This window comes from Struthio camelus, chromosome 5 (assembly GCF_040807025.1).
Source record: "Struthio camelus isolate bStrCam1 chromosome 5, bStrCam1.hap1, whole genome shotgun sequence".
In the NCBI taxonomy this organism is placed as follows: domain Eukaryota; kingdom Metazoa; phylum Chordata; class Aves; order Struthioniformes; family Struthionidae; genus Struthio; species Struthio camelus.
The window spans coordinates 24,777,830-24,800,881 of NC_090946.1; the positions used below are offsets into that span (position 1 = coordinate 24,777,830).

The 23,052-nt window shown below is 40.1% G+C and overlaps 1 protein-coding gene across 2 annotated transcripts in view; it reads right to left on the bottom strand.

The window, feature by feature from the left end:
• GALNT18 (polypeptide N-acetylgalactosaminyltransferase 18) overlaps window positions 1–23,052 on the bottom strand; it is a 276,796-nt gene that overhangs the window by 248,588 nt on the left and 5,156 nt on the right. The window contains exons 1-2 of one of the 2 annotated variants that reach the window (XM_068945114.1): window positions 15,347–15,432; window positions 15,022–15,112 (exon numbers count right to left, since the gene is read on the bottom strand). The exons of the other annotated variant lie outside the window; for it this stretch is intronic. The gene's annotated coding sequence lies outside the window, so the exon portion shown is untranslated. Of the gene's footprint in view, window positions 1–15,021; window positions 15,113–15,346; window positions 15,433–23,052 lie in introns of those variants that run through there. 2 annotated transcript variants of the gene reach the window in all.

A 23,052-nucleotide genomic window follows, 5' to 3' on the forward strand; every position in this document is an offset into this window, starting at 1 on the left:
CAGTGCATTGGCTCTGCCTCAGATCCAGAAGACACATGTTAATTTATGCTTTCAGCCTATGACAAAGGTCTATGACGTTTTCAGATGCCATAGCTTAACAGAAGTTTGATGAGCCCTTTGTCACATTTTAAAGTGAGCTGCTAAAAGGCATTGTTTCAACATTTTTTCAGTTTTACAGATGTTGGCTTTTCACTGTTGCGCAGACAGAAAAAGAACAAACTAAAACTATCCTAGTTCATTTGAACATAATGAGAGGCAGATGAAATGTGAATGAATATCACAATCAGGACAGGCAGACCTAGTTAAAAAAAACTGAGTTCCAAACAGTCGGCAATATTATTCTTTAATAATAATTTCCAAAAAGAAAACATTATAAATTGCTCAAAGTCCCACATAAACTATATTTTAAATGTTCCCAGTAGAATCAATTGCTTTTAATGTAACTATACCTAACCTCAATATCATGGTCTAAAAATCCTCTCATAAGAGAAGATAAAATTTTCCAGAAAAAAAAAAATCCCTAGAAAGTCATGGGTCCCTAGCCTCCTAAGACCTTGAATTTTATTGCAATATTTGCAGTTGGATCCAGATTTAGTAGATTTAAACCCTTGATAGTGGCAAATGATTTCTCATAGCACTGATCACCATACAGAATGTTTTTTCATTGTTAACTAAGTTCTCATTCAGAGAATTTAAGGATTTGATTGGTTAGCGTTGTCAGCTTATCCAGATTTTAGCAAAGAATTGACATTTCTTCTGCAAATTTCAATAGAGAAAAACCTTTGAAATATCTTCTATATCCACAATAATGGAATAGAAAAGCATGATTTCCCCTCCATTCCAGGATTTTGTGTGCATGAATCAAAGGGAATCTAACCCTAACGGTCAAGACCTTCAATGGAATTTTCATTGCTGAAGTTTCCAGAGAAAAACTAACTTGTTGCCCCATCAACATTCCTTAGTTACATTGTTGCTGTCTTCCCAGTAAACTGTATTTAAATTATTATGCAAGTCACAGAAGTCTGTTTTAGGATTCTTTGCTTTCATTACAGGACATTTGGAGGAGGCTCTCTCCTGGCATTCGAATAATTTGTCTTCACCTAGCAAGCATGAGTTTTCCTTTCGGGTCTTAATTAATAACCTCCTGAAAAATATCTAGGAGAATGGGAACGAGCTAGAATTACGCTGATGCACACACGTGCTATGTTTAATAGCACCCAAGAAGAGAGTCGTACTGAAGAAAGCGTTAAAAATCATAGCTGTGGCAGAGTAAACAAGTCAAGTGAGAACAAGCATGAACCTCATTTTCAAGTCAACACACAGCCCCCAAACCCTGCTCCTCCTTGTACTAGGATTAATAGTATAAGAGCTGAGGCAACCTTGATAACGTTCACTGATTCTGCTAGAAACTAGCTTCTGGTTGCAGAGATCACCTTCAAGCAAGGACAATGGAGGCACATGACCCGAGTGTCTCAGAGAACCGCTGTTACTATCAGACCAATGATCTTCCTTCAGACATGCAGTGAAATGGATCCTACTGCAGGTAGCTAATCTGCATTCTTTAGGATCCCTAAATACTAGTTACATATATGATTCTGTAGTCCTTCTCCAGGATTTGGTATTTATTCTGGTAAACATCTCAGAAGTCCGTGAACTCCCTCTACAGATCCCAGTGAGAGAAATGTTTCAAAAAGCAAACAAAAGATGAAACTGCACATCCTGACAGAGAGTGCTTGAAGGCACCAATAAGCTAGCAAGCTTCTTGTTCGACATAGCTGATAACTCACTGTACAATCTTCCTGCAAATTTTCTGCAATCAGATAGTTCAGACTTTGACAAAAATGCCACAAAAAGGCAAACTTAGCTGGATTAATGGAATACAGTAAAGTTCTACAGGAATCCAAGCCAACCTGATGAGACTCATCTTGAATACTCTCACTTTCAGTTTTATGACAACTTGTGACCTCCAGGCCTTGCATCAGTAGGTGGTTCAACTGGGTTGAATAGGGAAAAAGAATTCCATATGTGATTTGACTTTTCTAGCCCCGAGCTTTGGTCATCTGCCCAGTAAGCTCTCATAATTATTTTAAGTCATTCAGTTACAGCAGTGAAAATACCTCCTCATTAAGAGGACAAGAACAAGATGTGTTAAGTGCCAGTTCAGAGCATTGGGAAGGACAGCATATCACCAATTTGCTGACAGAAGAAACACTGGAGAGGAACCTCCGTCCTCCTTTGAACACAGTCAATATCATTTCCATGTCCAAAGCCACGAGACCGAGCAGATGGCATGCTTACCAAGGGTATTTGGGTTCAAGGATATTTACTTCCTGAGCTAGTGGAGGAGCTGAGCATATCTGTACTATTAGCCATACTGAAGTGAGGGGGTTCCTTCCTTTAAGATCCAGAGACTACATGTCTGGTGGCAGCCTTTATCAAGCAGCATTAGCATGGGTGGTGGTCAGGTTACTGAAAGCTTTAGCAAGAGCAAAAACTCCTTACAGGGAATCTCCTAGAAATCCTTTATGCTGGGCCTTTAGTACCAGCGCTGGGGGTAAAAAAATCTGTAGACATTTTGTGTCCTGTACATTTCCCTGCTTCCCTCCACTTTGCACCATCTACCCTTGCAAGAGAAGCATTGCTCCTTTTCTGCAATCTCTGCCTCTATATTTCATGCCAGATTTCAAGTGCCTGAAAGGTGCGCTTCTGTCCCAATACCACATGTATTAGCTTAATGACAGTGGCAGCATGCACTTTTCTGCAAGTTTGGGCAACTTCTCTGGTAAGTGATTTTACTAGCAGGATACTAAAATTGGTATCCTGTTTCTTGGTCTATTCCAAATTGTAGCGTTTGATGCTTTTGATCAGTATGCCTGTTGTCTTCTGTTACTTCACAGGTATGTGAAATATTATAATCTCTTAATTATAAGAGCGTGTCCATCGTTTAAGGAGATAGCACCAACAAAGAATGGGCAGGTCAAAAAACTTGCACATTTCAGTGCTTGATAGTAGAAAGGGGAAGCCAGACAACTATTCAGGGAAGACAAGTCAGTGTGTTCTCAGCTGGCAAAGACAGAATCAAAGTTCTGAAGATTTAAAAAGTTTTATGGCGTGATTTGGCTAAAGTCAAGAACGAAGGACCTGAACGCTCACCCCAATGTTATTACTATTAGATAATTGCAGAAATTGAGGAGGAAAATAGTGGATGTATTCTTTATATGGAATCATTAGATGACACAAAGGTAAAAACACAACTACATCTCGAAACCGTTACCCAAACAATTGGCACTGGCTATGCAAAACACACATGCACCTATAACGGAATTAATTTTAAGAATGCTTATATATGTGTATTATAATAATGCTTGTGGATTTAAGACTAAGCATATACAGAGTATAAAAAACCCACAACAATTCTTTTTTACCATGCTGATGTATGACACTGACAGTATTCCTAGCATATTTTAGGTCACTTGCCCGTGGAAGAGCCAAAGCTGTCTGTTCAGGAGAAAAAAAAATAAAAACAATAAGCAAACAAAAAACTCCAATTTGACAAATAAAGATTTTCCTCTTTAGAAAGTTAACTGTTACTGCTTGAATTACTAAAAACTGCTTCAAGATTTTTGATATGAGAATCACTCTCTATCCTGGAAAATCTGAGCCACATCTGTAGCTTCACATTTACAGCTACTTATACAAATACTTACTCATGCTTGCAAACATTTGCAGAGTGTGGCTCTATGTTATTATAGCCAGCTTATTTGCTAATCTAGTGAAAAGCATAAATCTTTTAAAAATATATCACATAACTAATGCTGTAAAGGCAGATTTAAAGCCTATAGTAACTAAGACTATTGACATAGACAAATGGACTGACGGTGTATGAGTTTACTACATCAAGGTTTCACATTCATGGAGTATGTTCTAAAAGGAAAAAAATTACCCTCCCACACCCTTCAAGTAAATGTCTCTCTACACCACTTTATTTTGGTCCACAAGGCAGGTATATAAAATGCAAGTTCATGGTTAAAATTTAATACTTTAATACTTGAAGGTGTCCCAAGGTACACTGAACCATGGGAAAGGTCAAAGCCAGAAATAAAATATACAGACAAAAAGATTAAAATACCACATTACAGTTTCTTTGCAAGCCACCAGATTCTCTTTCAGTGGGTGTTCATATTTATATCTTCTTTTTAATAGCCTGGACATTAAACCCATGTATAGGCAGAAAATCATCAACCAGATTTTCCACAAGCAATAAATGCATAGACTCTGCCAGTGACAGCTGCCAGGTGCTTTGAATTTTTGTGAAGTAGGTGACCCCTTTAGATGCTTGAATACAGAGCAAGGAGCTTAGATTTAGGAAGCTTTCCCCCCACCCAGTGCTGTCTATCATCCACATACTTGTGAGTAGTAACAACAATATACTGTAGTAATAAGGCTTAGCAAACTGAAGGATGCTTTTAAAGTTAAGCCATCAACAAGCAAAAATATACAATATACCATCTTACACACAGCTTTATGTGAGTCACAAAATAAAGTTCCACCTACCAAGTTAGAATACTCCAGCTGAGCCGTACCCAGACTAGCAAATGTCAACTTCACTACTAAAACAGCTGCATTTTGAGTAAAAGTAAGTAATCCTGTCTAAGAACATAAGAGATTTGGTCAGCTGCTTAGAAGAGCTAGAGTGGTGCAAACTGAAGAGGGAAAGAAAGTGACTTTTATTCAGAATGAAGAGAGTTCTCTTGGCCAGTCCATCAGGTGATGGAAGTCCTAAGCAATCCATTAATCAGAAAACATTCACTAACATCAATTTTACATTAGTGGAGATTCTAGATATTATCATCTATGGTTTTGATTATACCCATTTATTTCAAATGCTTACCAGACAGCTGAAAGGAAAATGTATTAAAAAAACAAAAAAACTCAAAAGCTTCATCCAAGCAGTTCTCACTCTATAATGATGGGTACTACAAGGAAGACCTTCAACCACCACAAAGTTAGAACTTGACACTTCAGTTGAAACAAGTTTGGTTTCTTTGCATTTGTTTATGAACAGCAGCGATGAAAGGACAAACCTCGCACTGCTGTTTTTGAACAAAAATTCACTATTAAAAGATTTCTATATATTTATATCTGTCTGTTGTTTGGACACTATAAATTAACCCATTTCTTGGCGTCTTTGACGGCCAGAATAACTATTATTGGAGCAGCAAGGAAAAAGCGTTTTCCCAAACATTCCCTCCTTCTGCTGTGCTGTTTACAGGTTCACTTCTCTGAATTCACAAGAGCATAGACAGAGATCCAATGAAGATATACAAGTTTTTACTATGGGTGTATTAGTTTTCTTCATTACAATAAATTATCCAGAATAAATTATACAAAAAGTGACAGAGAGTAATGACTTTATTCAAGTGTAAATGCTAAGGTACAAGAATATTCTGCTGTAAAGTACTGAACAAGTAAGTGGTAGATGCCACCAATCTGTGAGCTGGGCTACAAAAGAGGGAACATTTGGCTACAGAAATAAAGAATAAGTACACAAGTGCCCCATTTTGTACGTCAGGCTAGTTATACAGTTTATCTCAGTTTCTTTGGTCTGTCTCTCTTTTGTCCCTAGCTTGTACCATCTTAGCTAATCCTCATCAGCCACAACGCTACCTCAGCAACAGCCCTGAGGTGCCCATGGCAGAAACCCTTGCCTTCTGGTAGATACATGGATACTAGCGCTCTTCCAGTAAAACAAACAAACAAACAAAACAAAAAACCCCATAGTATCTGAAAAGACTTCAAATGACACTTTCAATCCGTTTCAGGAGAAAGCAGTTTGTCCTGCAAAACAAGACACTTTTTTTTTTTTTTGAGGGAAATAAATTTCACCTCAGCAAACCTACTGAGAGACACAGTGGCAGGATGTACAAAGGAGTCTGTAGCACTGGAAGCCTGCTTCCCTGCCCTGATGTACAGAGACTCTAGATCCACACCACCTCCCAGAAAGGCTGGGCTTCAAACCTGTATTAACTGATGCTCATATGATGCTTCCTTAAAGCAGCTACAAGAAGTGTTTTCACCATTACCTAGGTGGAGTTTTCAAGCAGAGAAATCACTATCAAAGCTAGGGCAAAGTAAAGCAAACCCTATTCTCAGGCTCAGTTAAAGCTACCAGACCCTATTAAGGAGGCCTAAGAGAACGTGTAATAGCACATCATGGTAGATAAGAGTATATGATGAGCAAAGGGAAAAAAACATCCAGGGAATGAATTAAAAAAATCCAAAATTCAAAGCAACACATACAACACAAAAGGTCTCCTTCCCCCAAAGGAAAGTGCTTGCTTTAACAGGCAAGTTTTCCAACCCCAATGTTCTCCGTGCTCTGAGACAATTGCAGTTTCCTCTCATGAAGGAAAGCTTCCCTGCAACTCTGCCTAAAAAAATCCCCAAAGATATGTTTGCTTTTCTTTAATGTATTATCTACCCTATCATCACAGTTGTGTTATTTGCTTTTTTCCTCAAGAACTGATGCAGTCACAAATGTTTTTCTCCACCCCATGATAGTTTTTATTAACAACATCAAACACAGCTTCATGCTTTGCCTTCTTATTGGGCTCTGTGGTGGTAGCTGTTATTGCATTGCTTTGGGTAAGTTTTGTAAGGTTTCTGAGTTTTGATAAGGTCATTAATCACAACATGACTATGCTAATCCATACTACAGCAATAACCATAGCAATATTAAAAGAGTGGTGATTGTTAACATTCTCCTTTGCTTACCTGTACAGATTTTCTCTGCTTAGATAGTAGCCTTCATTAACAAATATGGGAGAAAATGAGGAGAAAAGTAACATGTGTGTGCTCTAGTGAAAGTCCTGAAGAGTCAGAGCAGGATGGACCTTGTGAGCTGCTTGGCATCTCATTATATCCTAATTGACCTCACATCCTAGTGATTTCAGTGGCAGTTGAAAATATTCAACACCTGGCAACACTTGGACTTAAATGATGCAAGGTACTTGAAAATTCACAAAAGAGAAGGAACATATAAATAGCACTGAATTCTTTGTTCCTCTCTATGGTAGCTTGATGCTGCAAACCTCCTGCTGACTGCAAGTACTTGTACTCCAAGCATTTGCTAACCAAAATGCTGACTTCTTTCAAAATAGTGTCTGAAAGGTCAGCATCTACAGAAATCACCTTGCCAAAGAGCAAGTGTTTAACAGTGTTTGGCAGGCTGCTCTTCTCATTACATACATAATTGCTCTTCTTTTATCTCTCAGTTTGCTACTCCCCTCTCTTCAGAAGGGAAAGAAAAGAAGTTACCAGCTTTTGCATTGTGATCACTAGTCTAATCAGGTCTGCAGAAGTACATCAAAACAAACAAAAAAAAAAAGGTATTTTGGTATTACTTTATTCCATGCCTCACCACCCCCATACATGCCTCTATGCACATCCATATACAAAACACAGGCACCATGTTATGTATGACCTGAAGCAGTTAGGAACCCTCAAAAAAATTTAGGAAGACAGTGCCAGGGAAAGAAAATAAAAAGACCGAATCCATTTCTTTCTTGCAAATCGAGGCTTGCTTCCTTTGTAGCACCTACCTTTTGCCACATACTTTATTCTAAACACCTGAAGAGGCACTGGCATGGGATTCTTTCCATCCCATTCGAAATGCTACATTCCTCATAACACTGTAAGGTAGTTTGGGTTTTGCGGGAAGGGGGAGTTGTTTGTTTTGTTTTTTTGTTTTTTTTTAAATCAGGACCAGGAACCATGAGGTACTAAGCATCCATCCATAACATGTGAATTCAAGAAAAACTGAGATTACTCATCTCTAGATAAAATGCACTCAGCACTTCACAGGATTAAAATCTAGCAGGTGCCAATCCCATCAGGGTATAAGGAGAGGCCCCTAACATTATACCGTTCTACAGTTGGCCTACTACAAAAGGCAATTCTCAAAGTTGAGACTCCAAGGAGTCCAGTTCCTTTCCTAAGCCTGCTAAATGTTTAACATGCAGAACATCAGAATGACACATCAGAACCATATTTGTCTGACTTCGTATCCCCCCCTCTACAGCAGTCAACAGCAAATAGCTTCAAAAGAGCATATAGAGAGTACAAAACACAGTGATTTTTCTCCAGAACATTCCTCCAGGCTCCTCAGACGTATGGTTCCTGAGCCAAAGGTGGTGCTTTGGTATCACATAGCCTTGACTGAAATTCTGTAGCAAGGAGTCCAATACATACACAGAGAGAGTTTCCCTCCTTGGTTCTGTTTTCCCTTCCCAACCTTCCACTATCTGATGCGTCTAGTAGTTGTGTTAGCAGAGAGACAGAAAGCATTCTCTATAGACCACCTTACTCCACTGATGATTAAACCTCAGTCACCTCTTTTCCGGGCTGAAAAGTCTTAGTCTGATTATTCCTTGTTCAGAGGGAACACATGGCTGAGTGCAGGAACTGCCTACCCCAGACTATGCATGCCAGCTCTTTCTCTAACACTGGCACCTGTCTGACCCAAGGATGAGCGAGTTCAGGAAGCTAAACCGTAGGAAGCCCTTTCTTTTGCACAGGTAGGCTTTTTTGGCAGACAGCTTGGCGCCCTGAACTGACTCACTGCAGAGTCAGTCAGGCACTGGAGCCATCACATAGGAGAGCCCAAGACTGTTTGGTGAGGAGCAGTGATGGAAGCTGCAGCAGCAGTAGTTCAGAACAGCTCCAATTCTGTGCAACATACTCTCAGTGCCCTGTCTGGACCTGACCGCTCTGGAGCTTGGCCGCTTCTCTATAAGCTAGACATGATGAAAATAAAGGCTCCCTGCATCAGAAGGGTGGGTGCAAGGTACACAACAGTTTCAGGTACTAGCTTATACATAAAGCTACATTTGACCTTTTCACTTCACAGCTGTACTGCTTTGGTGTGAAACAGGCTGTTTCTGCAAGTAAATAGCCAGCTACAGGCTTACAGCCAGACAAGTGCATACATGATATACAAGATTTATCATGTATATCTTTAATAGTCAAGTGTTTTCAGCGCTCTCTTAGGGAGATGTACTACAGCTTACTGCGCTTGAAAACAGGCAATATCTGGAATTTGAATAAACTCTATTAGTTGTATCACGTTTCATTTTTCCTCAAGGAGGTCCCTAGTAGCAGCTTATTTTCTAAATCTCCAGCTGGTCAGCTTTGGTTTGGGAAGGGGGAGGATGAAGACTTTTTTTTGTTTTACTTCATGTTTCTTATTGTACAACAAAGCTTACCGTTAAATTGTTTTTTTCAGTATTAACAGCATTCACGTATAATGTACCTAGTACTTCATTAGTGCAACAGAGTAAACACATCCTTCTCAGGCTCTCTTATGGGTGTGATTCTTTTCTCAGGCAGACCAAAGCACCTCAGCTGTGTGACTGGAAACAGGATTAGGTCTTCTGCCTGTAGCACAGTGAAAGCATGTCCTTCCTGCAGTCTCTCTGATAAGTATAAGTAGTAGTATGAAAAACTTAAGACACAGGAGGCACAAGTGATCCAAAAGAAGTCATCTGGACTTGAACCCAGAGGACAAGGCATAACAGGCCAGTGAAGGACTCTGACCCAAACATTCCTACTCTTTGTGCAGTTTGGAATCCGATTTCAAACATCAGAACACAAGCCCATTCCTAATAGGATAGAGTAACAGGAAAATCAACATGAAAAAAATGAATTTTATGTGCAGTTCTAAAACCACAATAAATGCCTCAAGTACACTAAAATATATAGACAGAAGAACCAACTATCAACAGCGGCTAGGTTAACCGGAATCAAGATGTACTCCACATTGTTATTCCTCTGGAATGTGAACTTTGCTAAGCAATAATACGTTTTGGAAATCTGCCCATCAGTTATGCAGTTGCTTTCTTCACAACAACAAGAAAAAAAGAAAGAAAACCCTGAGGATATCCTTTTATTTAGAGCGGCGTAAGCATTTATGATAGCAGCGTCCTCTTTCTACAAGTCAAATCATTGAAAGCTACACAGAACCAAGTAGAGATTACCGTGACTGACTTTCCTTCTGCTTCACTTTCAGACTAATATAACATGTGCTAGATAGAGCCATTTCTTAAATTCGGAAAAAAGGGAAGGGTAGGAACAGCCCTTAGGAACCTTCTCAGTGCTGAGCTGTAAGCATGCTGTTATATTCCACCCCAAGTACCCACACCATCTATGAATGAAAACAAAAGGATCATGTAGTGATAGAACATATAAGCCCTAGAACATACTTTTGCAAATGCCAGACAGATTTAGTCAAATATAAGCTAGAATTAGCAAATTAGAAGATGCCCAATAGTGACATCATTGAAAACCCAACATTTCAAACTAAGTTACTGCAATAATTCTTAAAATAAAGTGTTAAAACTGGAATAGACCCTCTAGGCCAGATAGAAAACTTAGTTCAAACACAGTCACTCCTATTACTTTCATAAACAGATTGTGCACCATTAGCTAGCTGCATTTTTTTTTGCATTTTTCTCACATCAGAAAGTTGCTTTAGGTGTTCTTCTGATAGTCACAAGATTTTTTTTTTTAAAACTCCTCACTATAGGCCAGTTTCTCCTGCCAGGTTTGAAAGAACTCTTTACTACCTCCTCCACCCCAGCTCTGGGGTAGGTTTTTGGGGAGTGGTTTGGGGGGGTGGGGGGAGGAGGGTTGAGTGTAATAAGTTCATAATGTCATTCCCACTGTGCTGGTGGGCCCTGTATTCAAAACCAAGATCTCTTCTAAAGACTAAAGCAGAATATTCATTTGCTTTTTAAGCTATAGCTGAATTAAGAAAAAGAGGACAAGGAAAAGAATAAAGCTAGTATGGCTTGGAGAATTTCATTTTTAGCATCCTTGGAAGAGGTTGAATTCACCCAGTTCCTCTGAGGCTTCCTGAGTAGGCTGAACCACCTATTCAAAACTTTTCATTAAGAGTTTCTTCTCTTGCATGTTAAAAACCTTTTTTGGGGGGGAGGTGGGGGGAAGGCGGCAGTGGAAAGCATTGTCTTCTTCCAAGCCTGTTAAAGAGTCAAAAGTAAACAGAAGTTCTTTTCTCCTCCAGAAACCACTTTCCTGCAGATGACCATCAGGCAAGTTCAAGACACTCCCCAAACCACCCTAGATGTGTTGATATTAACATGTCTTTGTATCAGCCAAAGGACAAGACAGGAAAGCTTTGCTTTAAAACTGTGACCAAGCATTCTTCATTACTCTCAGAAATCCAAGTATCTATGTTGCCAATCCCTTCAGAAGAAGCTTGCTTATACCAGCCTCCTGCTTCTGGCCATAACACAAATTGGCATTAAAATAGAAGGTGAACCCATAATCCCAGGCTTCCGTGCAAAACAGACTATAAAACTGCACGGCGCATTCCGAGTTTAACCTGGGCTATGCTCCGCACAACGCCAGGGACACTGTTTCAAGTACTCAGAGACTTAACGGAGTTCAAAAACGCGGCGCCGCTCCCGCCGCGCAGGGCGCCGCGCCACAGCGGCCGCTTCGCGCTCACCGGGAAGGCGGCGCGGGCCGAGAGCGGCCGGGGGCGAGGCCGGACCCCGCCGCCGCCGCCATCTTGTGGCCGTCGTGCGCACTTACAGGGGCCGGTGTAACCGACCGGCGAGACTCGCCGGAGCGGTCCGGCCCGGCCCGGCCCCTCCCTGCGAGGACAGGCCAAGCACGTACAGTACCTGGAGAAGCTGTAACAGGCAAAAGCACCAAGCACCTCCTGCTTTCCCTCTGCGCCGCGCTCCCCTGCCCTCCCGCAGCCCCACCACGAGCAAACACTCAGCTCGCTCACTGGAAGCGGTAACAACCACACTGAAGCTTTCTGCTGTGCTTGGAGGGCTCATACAGGACTGCAGACGAGCCGCAGCACAGAGGGGGAAAAAAATCCTCACAATAAATACTTCTGCAGGCCCATTACACACAGAGAAACCCAGACCACAAAACCAGTATCAGAACTGAAAAGCAAGACACTCTACCTTGCCTTCAGGGACAAAAAGAGGGTTCAACTCACCATCCCCCACATTTAGAGGCTCTTACGCGTTAGAGGCTCTTATCCTCATCCCCTACTAGCGACTACTCCAGGTTGCAGATCTGCCCTTTCTCTCTGCTAGCTCCTCTGCGACCACACTTAGCTCCATCTGCGTTAAAAAGGTCCTTCTGGAGCTCTAAATAAAGCACCAATATGTGAAACAACCATCTCTTTCAAGACCATGCTTCTTCCAGGAGCAAAAGAGGCAGAGCCCTTCCCCGAGCGCGGGGAGCCCCCAGCACCGGGGCAGCCCGGAAGGTTCCGGCCGCGGCCGGGGGGTGGGCAGGCGGCGCGGGGGCCAGGTGCGCCCCGCACAGCCGCCGTCAAAGCCAGCCTAAGCAGCTGCAGGCAAGCAAAAGGTATTGCTATAGGGTTGTCACAGGCACAGAAAAGCGAAGGTAGGGGGCAGCTGCTGAAGCTGGGGTCTTCAGCACTCCACAAAATGCAAAAAGGCCCTGTGGAGACAACAGAATGATCTAAATACAGCAATAGCATTCATGTAATAATATTCCTTGGTTATTTCCAAGACTTGTCACAGGGGAGTTTTAATCCTTTCTTCCTTAGGTATCTGGCTGTTCTGGTCCTGTATCAGATCCTGTAAATTCTTTGTACATGAGTTTTCTTTTTGGTGATTCTCTGCAGACATAGATTTGTTCTTTTAAGGTACAGCTATTTGTGTAGAAAGTCAGCAAGTCTAACCTTAAAGTCCGGTCATAATTTCCATTACAAACACCTATTTCCAGAATTTTACTCCACTTGAATAAAAGTGTCCCACAAGCAGAAATAGTACTCGGACAAAAGCAATTAAAGATTTAAAACAGAGACCCAGTTTTGCACCTACTATCACTGGTTTTATAAACCTAGTCCACTTTTCAGCAATTAGGAATCTGACCCTTTAAAAACCATAATTGGTAGGTGCAAAGTAAACATGTTGGATTCATGACAGCTAAGTGTCTGTCACTCAGGACTGACAGCTGCAAACAAAACTGTCGAGGTTACTGTCCTGCAGTAGGGACAAGACAGTTTGCCTGTTTCAGCAAAAAAAATGCTAATGAAGGGTTTTTTTTTTAAAGAAGGAATAAGAAGCATTTCAATGCCCCAAACATTAAATCCTTCATTAATGATGCAGTGTTGTACGTCCTTCAAACGAACCCAGGCTAAGCACAGGTGTTGGACATATGGTGCCATATCACACTCAGCTGGGAATTGCCTTTATTTTATTGCCTGTCACGGAGTGTTTTAGTGACTGCAAAAGACCAGTAAAGAAGGATTACTTTGAAACTTTCTGAAAAGGAAAAAATGCACTAGGGAACTTTAAACAACAGTAAATCTAAGACCTATTGCACAGCACGAAAGATCTCAGGAGAAGGGGAGAAAGCCTTTCAACTGTGAAAAATAATCAGAGAGAGGTGCCACCACAAGACCATTGCTGAAACATATTTAAGAAGGAATAAGAAAAGATAAGTAGCCAGCGCTTGGGCAGCATTTTGTTCCATGGATTCCATCCTCGTGGATCAATACAATACTTACTGTCAGCAGAGATTACGAGTTACTGCTGTTGCTGGTAGGACAGACATTTCAAATGCATTTTCATGGGTTTTCCCTTCTAAATTAAAATGGGTGTGCAAAGACTGTGGGCTGAACTCAAAATAGGAACCTAAGCACCCCAGCGCTATGCATTCCAACACATAACTATGAATGGGGATAACCTGGGCACAGCTTCATCATGCCCATACGGCCAGTGCTGGTCTAAGGGGCAATCCCACCCTACCTGCTACACGTCTCCATCCCATCTCATGTTGTACTACCAGCATTTGTCAGTTGACCTGGCAGTAACGTTTTGTTTATTTGTTTGGGTTTCACCATAGGGCTACATGAACGATAGAAATAACATAAGAGAGGGCAGTAGGAACTAGGCAGTTCCTTTTAGCAGTAGCACAGAAGGCAGCTGTGAAACTGCACTTTCTCATGCTGAAAGAACAGGAAGCAGAGTTTGTCAAGGCAGGACACACCTTTTATTAGACTACCTAATGCTGCTGTAAAAAAATTAGCAGTTTAAAACACTCAAGCTCTTCTTCAAGCAGCCTACCTGAGGTATGGATCTGCCTGAGAGAGTACAATCCTGACAAAGGTAGTTATTTGTCAAAAACAAGCAAACAAAAACTTTGATAATCTTTGGGCCAGAAAGAGAGCGAAAACGACTCTGCAGCTTGGTGGCTGGAAAATTTATTTGTAGGACCCAAATTCCAGTTCCTGTTGCAATTAAGTTATTTTGTATGTAGTGAAACTGTTTCAACTGGAGGCTACAGAAAACCTGCAACAGAATATTCTTGATCCCACTTGCTAGGATAGTCTTCTGAGAGACACTGTCTCCAAACTGGATGGGCAAGTGAACTGAGCCTCTCTTTTCTTCTGTGCTATGTGACATAAGCTCATGCTACCGAGTGTATACAGGGGATGTTACCACTTCCTTTGTGTTTCCAGGAGGGCTGTGCAAGTAGGAAAGACAGGAAAATACACAATTTGTAAAACTTGCAATAGCTTTGATTTGGGAGAAGTGCTGTGATGCTCAAGCCATAAGCACTTTTTCACATGAACAGAGTCTGAAACCTAGTGGCTCCGGACCTTGACTTAGTTAGGTGGCAGCTACTGTCCCAGAGGGGAAAGTTCTTATGAACAGTCTGTAAGAGTATGAACCTGTTCCCTCAGCTACTGAATTTCATCTCTCTTATCTTTTGCCTGTCCTCAAGGTTATTCAGCTCCTTTTTATGATATTATGTCTCTTGCACAGTGACAATGTTTCCCAGCTGCATGCCAACAGCAGGTTTCATTAGCAAACTCTTCAATTTTGCACAAAGGTCATTAATAAAATATCACATGTGTTTGCCTAAGACAATAATAATTTACCACAGGACTAAAACAGAAGAATTTGAGTTACATCAGGATCAGACAAAACAAGATGAACTGACCTGAAATATAGCGGCCTGAGTAAAAGCCATACATAGAAACTGATTCCAGCAACAGCATATAGGTAGCAAAATAACCTTGCTATTAATTTATCTGGAAAAAACAAAGAAAATGTTTGCTATTTTTCAACAATCAGAAATCTATATATACCACACTTTTATTAAAATACAACAGTGGATATGGATTAATGAATTAGTCATCTGCATTAATCAAAGAGAATGTTTATTATCTAAAATCAAACTAAAGGCCTCCTTAGCCTTGTGTTGCATGCCAGCTAATTAGCATGATCACCCACCAGTATGGCCCGCTGAAGGAGTGCATACCCACCAACCAGAACATCCAACTGAGGGAACATTTTTGGTCCAGTCACCAATTGGTTCTCAGAGAAGATGCGCAAAGGAGTTGTCATAAGCAGGGCAAATTGCTATCCTGGCCTATCAGGAGCCCCTAAAACATAAAATGAGTAAGGCTTCACATCACTTATTGTGTGACTTAATTATCAAAGACTACAAGATACACTAAATTAATTTAACATCTACTACAAGTAAGCAGGGGAGACTGGATTCTTGTGTTGTTTCCTGATGTTGTTAGAGCAAGACCTTCTTTCTTCCTTTTTCTCCTCCACTCCGTCCTCCTCGTTCATTCTTTAGAGGTTCCCCGTTACTGTGTAAAACCCATTTCCTCTCTCCAGTCAAGAACTGTCAGGTCCACTTCAGCATCAAGCCTTATTTCTTGCTTCTTTTGCCACATCACCTGTTCCTTCTTTCTGTTTTTTTTTGTTGTTGTTTTGTTCCTAACAGTTTTTTAAGCTGCCTTTACTCTAGCCTGTATTAATACTCGGTTAGATTAATAAAACATAGTTGATTTGTATTCACAGGGTCAGGTCTTATTTCTAGTTTGTTGTTTAAAAGGTATCTGGCAAGTTTATTTAGGGTATATCATCCTGCAAGCACTGTTTATGTTTGATAAAATAACGAGTAACCTCAGAGATACACAGCTGTATTCAAACGGTATACACAGGAATCTTTCTTTCATTTGTTATTCTGCCTATTATATACAAACATACATATATACCTGAGTAAAGAAAAAACAGATCACCACTCCAAATGAAGAAAATTAGTAAGCAGTTATTAAGAAGAAAGAATACACTATTACTAAACTGAGATTTAAACAAAATTATATATTAAGTACATAAAAATAATATGCAAGGATATGAAAATTGTAGCCAAGAATTAATGAGTTATGAAATACAAAAATTAAGATTGTGCATATTTGTTATGATATGCATCTTTATTACCTGCACATATACTACTACTTCTACAAGGCCTCATTCAGAGTTAGACAGGTTGCTCTCTTAATGAGCAGCAATCCAGTATTCTATTTTGCTCTTATTTGCTCCTTGGGCAATGGCCAGTACTGTACTTAGTGCACGCTATTCCAGCACAGCTGCAAAACAGGAGGATTAGACTCCTTGTAGTGGCCTCTATAGCTCCTACTCATCACCGTAGCACCCCACTGCTTTATAAACATGAAGACAGACATCCAGATATCCAGGGCAATACTTGACCGACTTAAGTATGAGATAATCTCTCAACCTCTCTCTCTCCCCCCATCTCTCTGTATGTGTGTGTGTACATATATATTGCATTGCTTGTATATATATATATATATATATATATATATATATACACACACACACACGCATATGCACGCATGCACATACACATATATATATATGTATAAAATACCATGTTATGTTGATTAGACGCCTCACCAACATCTGCAGAACTATTCCTACAGACAATAACTTCTCCTTCCCTAAGTCATCTGTAGGACACTTTTTTTCTCTTATTTTTGTTGGTAGGAATCTTCCTCCATCTCCTTCTCTCACATGAAAATTAGTTCATAACAGAGAGAGAGCACGTCTGTACCACACAGTAGAGCATAATATGGAGTTAATTCCACCATTCTAGTAACTCCCCCGCAAACACATCACAGTATAAACTAACTCAGTACCAAAGGCAGGACAAAACAGCACAGCACCCATACTAAAACACTTGACTCCTAGTACAGCTAGAGTTGACACACTACCCTGCTTGCAGTACCAAACAGCTGAGAAATCTGTTTCACCGTGCTGCACTGAAGCATCTAGATATGGAGAGGGCTGACAAGCTTTTGTCCTCTAAGCCTGATCATTACAGAGCAGATTTGAAATCTACAGAAAATGTTAGCTGTCAAACCCTGTGACCATGCACCAATTTTGACGCTACTGACACCTACAAAGAAAAACATTTAAACAAATGCATTTGTTAAGAAAGAGCGGAAATTAGATCAAAAAAACTATGCTTTGATTTAAAAAGTGGCTTAATCCAAATGGCATTTCCTAGAGGAAGAAGAAAGATTTTTCAGCATAGCTCTGGAAATGGGACACATTTAAGAGACTATCTGCTCGGTACAAAACACATCAAAATTACTGGTTAGACACTGGATAGTGGATAAGATACTTTGTCTGAATCAGGCTTCAAATGGCTAGCCCCAGACACCCTTGATCAGCAGTCCTTCTTGATATTAAAACAGATGGTATAAATACAGACTTTTTTTTTCCAGGTAAATCTAAGAGGACCTCTTATTAATGCACTTCTTGCTTCTTAATAACTAAGCATGCTTAAATGTCTGAAAGCCAACAATAAAATTATGATCTTTGGTGACATCTGATGGGAAGACTAAATCAGGTTTTTCTCATTCCATTCACTGTCTCATAGTAAGGGATTTTAATCCATTAGGATTTTAACTCAGTAAGGTAAGGAAGATAAGTCTGACATTCAGTCATGTCTTTATTGGCAATGTCTTTATTCCACATAAGTGAACATGGCCAGTTGTTAAAAATGTTCGAGTTTGGTTTAAACAAACAAACAAACAAACCAACCACCAAGTAGTATAGGGAATGCTTTGTTCATGTTAATTAATGACATTCATACAGTACTAAATAATGATTAGTAAGATTGCAGGTGTTATACACTACATTAGTATCATAAATATGACTGTAATTTTAATATACTGCCTGAAAACATGTACTCTTTGAATGAAAGGCTATATTCAATAGATCTCTGTATATGCTAACAGAACTGAAGGTCAGCTTGTAGCATCCAAAAGAACCTGTTTACTAATTCATGTAGCGTTTCTCAGCATGCTATAAGGGTACAACAGTAGAATCCTAACTTCTTGGTATTCTGTAATGGTGGAGAGCTTATTGGATTTTTCTTACTCGTCTGTCATGCCCTAAGGGTTTCTAGATTGTTAGTGATCAATAGATCAGTTTAGATAAGAATGATAATTCAGATAATTGAAAAACATATAAACTACCCTAATGGATCTATGGCACTAGTTGCAAATGAATTCACTGTTTCACCCTCTCCTGGGTAAAAATGTTTAATGACAAAATGTGCTATTTAAACAGCACATCTTAGAATATCAGAGATGCTAGCTTTGATGATTCCATAATAATTGCAAATTATTGTTTGGTTTATTCGTCCAAAAGCATAAAAATTACACTTTAAATTTATCAACTTTACTGAGATCGAGCTCTGTTTAGACCTTTTGTATATTTGTATACAAATATATGTATATGTTTAGACCTCATTGTACATTTGGTTCTGCAGTTTCTGCAGTTACAAATGTCAAATGTTCTCTCTAGAAGAGCTGCTCAGTGTTGTGAAAGCTTATTTGTAAGTCCAAACAGGCAAAACCCAAGGTCCAAGAGCACAGAGTCCTTATTGTCCATACACTGGAAGCCATCTTCCATCTCCGCTTTATGTTTACTTTTACCCTTGCTTAGTACCCATGTCTTCTGTATTCAGTAAGGGTAGGCACAGGTTTAGAGCTAGACCAATTGGGAAAGACACATGCACGGGCAAATAGTAGCCCAGGAGGCAATATAGTCAACCGCACATAGGAAGAACAGTCACGACAGCCCGAGACACAAAAATACCAATGTAAGTAATTGCATTCTTTTATACATTATCCACTCCTCTTACTACTGCATATGCCACAGACATTTTGGGCAGCCAGGGATTATGTCACTCTCCGTCCTTCCAGCTATTTTGCTGGCTCCTACCTATGGGATACATTCTCCAAATTTCCTTGGCCATCCGTTCTAAACACCACCCCAGTCCATTCTCACCAACCACACAAATATACACCCTCTGCCTCGTTACAATTACTTTGCAATTTGCTCCCTTCTTATCTGGTAGTCTTTCTGCTAGCAATATCATAATTTATTTCCCTAATTGCTCCTGAAAATTCAGATTCTCTCTTGTTTGAGACTAATGAAAATAAGAAAGACTAAAGTCATCCTGGGTGACTACGCACAAAACAGGTGTGAGTACCTGATAAAGTAACTGCAGGCACCTTGAACCATTTCAGATTACTGGAAAAAAAAGAGTAACTGGGAAATCCAATTAGAGATTTCTTATTTCTCACATTTCCTCCAGTTCTGATGGAGATCTTTTTCCCAGTAGTTTATCTACGTGCTCAGTAATCTTATTCTTTAATACTGACTCTAGCAATCTTATGAGGGATGGAAGTCAGACTCATGGTCTATCATTTGCAGCATCCTTCCTAGAGATGTTTTTTGTGGACCTTGGCAAACGTCCTGCTTGTGTTGTATTTAAATAACTTTTCACTATCAATTTGAGCATCCTTTGCAAAGCGCTCCTCAAATTCTTTGTTAGTCGTCTTAACTTTCTGGTTACATTTGATCTGCCATGAATATGGGCTCTCTTAGTCTCTTGTTCCAGATGAAATTTTCATTTTTTAAAAGCCAGTTCTTTCTCTGTTTCTATTGTTTCTCTGTTTCTCTGATTTTCTATTGAGCCCCATAGGGGTTTTATTGGACCACTCTATTTTCTTTTCAAATTTCAGCAAAGCGTTTGCCTTGACTTCTAATTTTTGAACAATGTCTGGGCTGCCTCTAGGCTTCTTGCTTTTCAGGCTGCTCCTACTTCTAGGTTTTATTCTTTTCTTTGACTCATTTGTATGCAGTTCCTTTTCTTTAAATTGAATACTTGTGGGCTGTATTTACTTTGCTTAGTCACTCCTGCTACAGTGTTAAACCTAGTCATACTGTAATTGCTATTACAGATCAGATTTCTAATACCTCTTGAGCTGGACCTGTGCACCACTGAGGACCAAAAGTCAGAAGAGCATCTTTTCCCATCAGTTTGAAGACTAGCTGTTCCGGGAAGCAGCTGTTTATTACCTCAAAAAAACTATTTCTACATCTTGCCACAGATGATAAGCCGTTGATTACATGGGTAGCTGAAACACCCCGCTACTACTACTTGTCCAAAACTTGCACGTTCTCTAATCTCACTAAACATTCCTGATTTCTATGCCATATCTAGATCCCGACTGGGGGAGGAGGGGGGAGGAAATGGGTGACAGTACAATCCTAACAATACATTTCTATTATTACAGTATGATACTTCCACTCACAGGAATTTGGAATTTCACACTGTTTTCTCTTTTTCAAAATTCTATCCTGTTACACTTCATTTTAACCTCCAAAAACAATGCGCCCCCTCCACTTACACATCTTATTCTGTCCTTTGTGTAAAGCTGATGTCTGGGAAGATCACATGCCATGGATTACCCCCCCTTCCTGCAATGTCTCCAAGTTGCTTCTCTGTTAGGCTTCTTATACAAAATGAAACATTCTAGTTCTCCCATCTTATTTTTCCGGCTTCTAGTACTGATACAGAACCACTGTTAAGTTTTGCCCTTGGTCTGTTGCCAACAATATTGGACACACTGTCAGCTGACGCAGTAAGCAGTCTCATTTGCTTTGCCTACTTATTGCAGTTATGCCATTTTCTTCCTGGCCTTTTTAGAACCATACTGAACATTAGACTGGTCCTTTCTGGGGATCACAGCAGTCCAGCCCTCGTTCTCCTGTGTACCTGCAACTTCCTTCCAGTATTTAGTACTCCTTTTTAGCCCAGGTTCAACCCTTCCTTCCTGTATAGGTTCCTCTTGTCCTGAAATGTTCCCCCATTCCTAATGTATCTAAATCTCTTCTCCTAATATCTAAACCTAAATAATTTTAAACCGATTATGTTAATTTTTTGCTAGTGAACAATTGATCATCACCTCTTAGAAACACGCAATCTATTATAGATTAGACTTACCAATTCCTGTGGTCCAGAGCACGGAATTTTTAAAATGTTTGAATTTTGTGAAAGGTGCCAGATTATTAGCAGGCAGCTGAAGTATGCTATTTACGTACAGACAATATGAACACTGCAGTGCAAGCTTTTCCCATACCACTCCATTCATTTATCTCCATCATGCCCAGGAAAAATTTTGCTAAGGAAAAGGAAGTAAAAGGAGTCCTATGAAGCCTCATTCACAGCAAGCTGTTACAGATAATGATTCAGAGAGGAAGAGAAGGGTGGGGGGTAGCATCCAGGAGCTGGATGCTAAACACCGTGTTAAACAACCAGCTCCTGTAAAAACCTGACAAAACAACATGCACTGGTCCTTCAGCTTCAACTTATAGGGGGAAAACCATATTCCAGCACATGTGCAGAAGAGGCAATTCACGTTAGTTGTTTTAACACAAACAAAAGTGAGTATCCCAGAAGCAGTTAGTTCCTTAAGCGAAGAGCGGATAATATTCTACCTGCCGCACAGCTGTGTTCTCATTCTGGACCCTTGCTTCTGAAGTCTCAGGTATCAAGAGGCACCTTCAGCAGACAGAGGAAGAGCTATTAAAGGTGTAGTATCTATGCAGAAGCGTACCACGAACGCTAATGATTTGCGGCCAATAGTAGTTCAATTTTAAAACGGAACAGCCTCTCTCTGCACCTCTTAAAAGACTATCATTCCAATGACTGAAATAGGCAAGTTATTTTGCTTTGTTTGCTCTTTAGTTTGACTTGTGGAGCTGTTCATCAAACCATGTACGGTGGTTTATGTGATTTACAATGGTAAAAGAACTTCTTATTCATGAGAAAGTACTCAATTTAAAAAATGCCCAGTCACCTCCCTGAGCTGCTCAGTCATATGTTAGCTGTCATGGGATAGATGAACACCCTGACTGAAGATAAGCACCAAAAATTTGTATTCCAGATCTGTACAATTTTGTTCAGTGGTTTAGAGCATCTCTTGCAATAGAAAAAGTATTTCCATAGCATCTGTTCAAGCGATGTCTGTCCCTGGACACAGTAATAGGAAGGGGAGTGTTCCCCTCCTTCAGAAAGCAAGTCTCTAAATCACTTTGAATTTTTGCTGCTCCTAGGTTTGGTACTTCGTGTGGAATTTTTTTCTCCCAAGTAAATCAAAGCAAGCTTTAATTAATCAAAGCAGATCTTTATTTTAAAATGAACATCAGCACATCAGATGGAAATTATATTGATGAGCATGGGCTGGATTCAGCGGAACATGAAGTTTTTTGGAGACAGCTTCCTTTTTAGGCTCTCTCTTCCCTCTAAATCTTTGATATTCCCTTCTAGAACTTCTTCCCTTTGTAGGCCCTCAGCCGTCACCTACAGCTTTCCCACTCAGTGATTTTTGCTCTGATTACTTTTCTGTTTCAGTAGCGCTTCCAGATCTTTTCATGAGGAACAAATCAAAATGATCCAAACAACACTCCTTGGCTGAGGAAAATGATGGTGGGAATATGAATAGAAAATAGAAAGTCTTGGAATCTGATGCCAAACACCTTTCTGAGTCCAAGTCCAGTTGCTTAGGTAGTGAATCAACCTTTCAAATTGCACAATGGGGAAAGAAGTTTTCTATCTTTGCTCTAACTAGGGCAACAAAGGTAAGAATGTTAGTGTGACGGGGGTGCAGTCCCTACATTGCCATTCCATCTAAGAAAACTGACTGCTACTATTATCAAAGGAGAGAGAAACACAGTTTCATTACTCCATTTACATGCATTCTTCCTACAAGATCCAATGCCCCTTGTACTGCACAAAGCAATGAAAAAAGGTAAGGGTTCTGAAAGGAAGAGTTCTGAAAGGCAGGAAAGA